A 4,708-nucleotide genomic window follows, 5' to 3' on the forward strand; every position below is an offset into this window, starting at 1 on the left:
ATTGTCCTAGGAGATGTATCAGTAAAGATATTGCTATCACATATGTCTGAGATTTTGCTGCCTATGGATTCTTCTAAGATTTTTATGGTTTCCCCAACTTATGTTTAAGTCTTTTATCCATTTTGAGTTTATTTTTGTGTATGGTGTAGGTTGGTGATCTAGTTTCTTTTTTCTGCATGTATCTGCCCAATTTTCCCAACACCATTTATTGAAGAGACTGTCTTGACTCCATTGTATGCACTTGCCTCCTGTGTCAAATATTAATTGAACATAATAGCTTGGGTCAATTTCTGTGTTCTCTGTTCTGTTCTATTGATCTATATGTCTGTTCTTGTGCCAGTACCAGGCAGTTTTGAGAACAGTGGCTTTGTAGTATAGCTTGATATCTGGTATTGTAATCCTTCCAGAAAGAGAGTAAATATTATGATAAGTGTGCTTATCACACCCACACACTAACAACAACAATAATAATATAGATGGCAAGAAGAAACCTTGGAAGTTGGTGAACATGTCTATGGCCTTGATGGTAGGAGTGGTTTCATAGGTGTATTCTGACCCCCAAACTCATCGAGTTGTATACATTAAATATGTACAGCTTTTTACATGTCAACCAGACCTCAATAAAGTTGTTTTAAAAAACACACACACACACAAGGCATTTTAAAAAAATAGAAAAAGGACAACATTTTTATAAAGAAAATCTGAAAGGAAACTTGCTTGATTGATTGTTTAATGGAGAACCCAGAGCAGTGAGTTGAGGGAGACCGTCCAGTAGGTTTCAGCAATGTTAACATAGTATTCCCAGCAGTTTCCCAACAGATAGTATCTTTGGGATTCAGGAACAAAAAAATGAGAACGTTCAGGAATTTACAGGAATTCCCCAAATCTTAAGTTATTCTCTTAAGTATTTCTAAAATTGATTATACTCTTTACTCATTATTATGGATATCTAAAATTTTGTTTAATAAATAAATATAAAATGTATTAATATTTACAAAAACCATAGTTTGAATACAAAAATATTCAAACACTAGAAAACACCAGCAAACATTACTATGTAATATTCAAACACTGTAGCATTCAGATATCCTGGAAAGAGGTTAACTAGGTTAACAGCACTAGTGAGAATATGTTGAAGTTGCCAATTTTAGGACATATTTGCTTCCAAAACTTGTGTTTTTTTTTTTAAGAACACCATTTATACAATTTGTATTAAGTACACGATGCATAAAGTATGCATTAATATGTATCTTTTATTTACAACAGTTACTCACCATGAGAGGCAGGTAGGCCAGAAACACACTTATAATGGTAATTGCTATATGCAAGGTCAACTGATTAGATCTTAAGTGCTCTTGTCAGTCTGTGCCTGTCCTGATTTTCAAAACTATCACCCTTCCCTTGGACTCTGTGTGTCAGTGTTTTCTGTTCTCACGTTCCATTAGAATTCAATGGATTCCTTCAAACCAGTAATATCTCGGTGTTATTCGCATAGCTTTAATTCTTGCTATGCGAAGAATAGAGCTTATAGAGACTTATAGAGCTCTTTTCTGTTTTTCTCATTTTTCAACAAATTTTTCTTAGAATTTGAATTTCGAAAAACAGAAATTTCCTGAGCAATGCCGGGAAGGAACCCTCAGATGGAAATGCTCAATGGGCTGCAGGTCCAGTGGGGAAGAACCATTAGCAGGCTCTCTGGAAGGGAAAGTAAGGAGTTTGATGAAAGCTGGGACCAAGACAGTAGGCAGTCCCCGGACCACAGGCCTGGGAAAATAGAGAGCAGAAGTCCATCTTCAACTTAGCCTTGGCTAGAAAATGTATTGTAAGCAGACGCCATCAGGCTTACTTAGTAGTCAATGAAGCATCTTTAAGGGATGGAAGATCCACAAAGTGCTTGGAAAAGGCAAGTCCTGACCTAGCCATATGCCTTGCTAGAGAGAGAAGGAAGTTAAAACTGAATCTATTTATTATCTTGTTGTGACCTATCTGCCTACATATTCTTGTTAAGGTAGTCAAACAGCTTTCTAATATTATTGAGAAATTTGGGTTTTATCATTCCAAGGATAGTAGACTTGTAATCCTGAGACAAGTTTAGTCTTTGAAACTACTATTTTGTCTTTGTAGTTAATAAATGCCTTCTGGGGAATTACTCTGATGTTATGTATGTATACTGTTTCTCAACACCCACTACTTTTAACATCCATTGGTGTTTCTTGCCTGAAATAACTTCAGTTATGTGGGTTGTCAAATAATTTTCCAAATCCATAATTCTTCCTACAATTTTTAGTTGGCATTCTGCCATAAAGAAGAACTTTCTTTTTTCCTTGTTTATCCATTCATTTATCCATGCATTCATTTGTATGAACTCTTGGATTCTTATTTGATTGTATGGCTTGTAATCTCTCTATATATAAAAGCCTAAGCGACCATTTGCCTGGTGGCTATGACATGCACTGACCACCAGGGGGCAGATGCTCAATGCACAGGCATGGAAACATAGAACGGACTGATGAATTTTAGAGGGAAGGGGAAAAGGGGAAGGGCAAGAAGAGATTAATCAAAGATCTCATATGCATACTAGAGATCCAGTGCACAGATTCGTGCACCAGTGGGGTCCCTCAGCTTGGCCTGTGGTAAGAGGCAGCAGGAGAATGGAGGTGGAGGAGAGCTACAGTGGGGTGGCCAAGCAAGGGGTCCAGGACCCTGCTCCTATCCCCAGCAAGGCCCCCAGCAGTGCCAGCCACTACAAACTGCTGTGAGAGAAGTATTGGTCTGACTAGGCCACTAGCCTGTCCACTCCAGATATCTTAATAGGGTCACAAGATAGGCCCATGGTTTCCGTCTAGCCAACCCTGTTTTGTGCCTAGCCAAGTCTGCAGAAACTGGCAGGTCTTTGCACGAGAAGGGAATGTGCCCAATATTATCATTGCTGGCCCCCCAGAAACTGGCAAAACTACAAGCATCCTGTGTTTGGCACGAGCCCTTCTGGGCCCAGCTCTCAAGGATGCTGTTTTGGAACTCAATGCCTCAAATGACAGGGGCATTGATGTTGTGAGAAACAAATCAAAATGTTTGCCCAACAGAAAGTCACCCTTCCCAAAGGACAACATAAGATCATCATCCTAGATGAAGCAGACAGCATGACTGATGGAGCCCAGCAAGCCTTGAGGAAAACCATGGAAATCTATTCCAAAACAACTCGCTTTGCTCTTGCTTATAATGCTTCAGATAAAATCATAGAGCCCATTCAGTCCAGGTGCACTGTCCTCCGCTACACAAAGCTGACCAATGGCCAGGTCCTTATCAGGCTAATGAACGTGATTGAGAAGGAGAATGTGCAGTACACTGGTCTTGAAGCCATTATCTTCACTGCCCAGGGAGACATGCAGCAGGTGTTGAACAACTTGCAGTCTACTTTCTCAGGATTTGGCTTCATTAACAGTGAGAATGTGTTCAAGGTGAAGGAGATGATCCAGCACTGTGTGAATGCCAATACTGACAAAGCCTACACGATTCTCGCTCACCTGTGGCATCTTGGCTATTCACCAGAAGACATCATTGGCAACATTTTTCAAGTGTGTAAAATCTTCCAAATGGCAGAATACTTGAAACTGGAGTTTATTAAGGAAATTAGATACACTCATATGAAGATAGCCGAAGGTGTGAACTCTCTTCTGCAGATGGAAGGGCTCCTGACCAGGCTGTGTCATAAGACAATGGCCCTGGTGGCCAGTTAGAGCAGAGAACTCATTGATTGGGTAACAAGAGTCCCTGAGAGACAGGACTCACAGCCTTCTGCTTTGGAAGAAAATGCTGCCCAGACTGGCAGTGGGACTCGCCTTTTAGTGACATGCCGTGGCCTTCCCAGTGCTGCTACACACATCTCGAGAAGAATCAGCTGCGATAAGGAGAGGGGCAAATCCCAGCTGTACCCCTGGGCTTCTGTGGGGACCTGAGGGGACCAAGCACAGCTGCATTGTGCCTTTAGTTTTGGACAGAGGGCATGAAAAGAGGAAGCAAACCTGCCACTACAAGGCTGAGAGGAGCATGGGGTAACTGAGGTGTGGTTCCTTCCGGATGCTTGTTGGCGTGGCTTCGCCACATGGCCATCAGGGGTCAACCAGGGACCCACTAACAGCCCCAGAGGCAATGTGGGATGGGGAGAGAAAGGGACCTGTGGTACACCCCAGGGACGATCCCTATCTGAGCAGAGGAAGAGCACTGGCAGGACCACGATTCCAGGGATTCTACTCATGGGGCAAACACAGAATTACTTCTCTGCTGGAGTTGTAAGATGCCTTGTGTGTCAACCTGTCATATTTCTGCATTTATAAGGTTACTTTAACTTATAGTAGAGCTCCAACAGTCCCAAAAATCAGAGAGAGAGAAGAATCAGTGAAAAATGAACTTGGTTACCAAGGGAACAGTCTCCTGACTGGACTAAAGATAGTCACTGAGATGACCTTCACAGTGTTCTGGTCAACGAAGGCTGGTGACAGACAGCGAGCAGGAAAGCAGCATTTCATGCAGAACTTTAGACAAGTATATAGGTGGTTTCAGGGGCAAAGAGGCACATGGACAACATCCTTGCCTTAACTTCAGAGCAGCTGCAGGAAGCCGAGATCTGGCACAGTGGGCACCCGAGCCGCTTTCTGTTGTCCTAGCTGTGGGTTCGAGAGAATCACAGATTCCCTCAGCGAACAAGGAG

General features: G+C 42.1%; 1 pseudogene; it reads left to right on the forward strand.

Annotated features, from left to right (window-relative positions):
• Positions 1 to 2,638: 2,638 nt before the first annotated feature.
• On the forward strand, positions 2,639 to 3,883 carry LOC102753176 (annotated as a pseudogene).
• Positions 3,884 to 4,708: the final 825 nt, after the last annotated feature.

The sequence above is a fragment of the Myotis davidii genome, unplaced genomic scaffold (assembly GCF_000327345.1).
Source record: "Myotis davidii unplaced genomic scaffold, ASM32734v1 scaffold1373, whole genome shotgun sequence".
NCBI classification, from domain to species: domain Eukaryota; kingdom Metazoa; phylum Chordata; class Mammalia; order Chiroptera; family Vespertilionidae; genus Myotis; species Myotis davidii.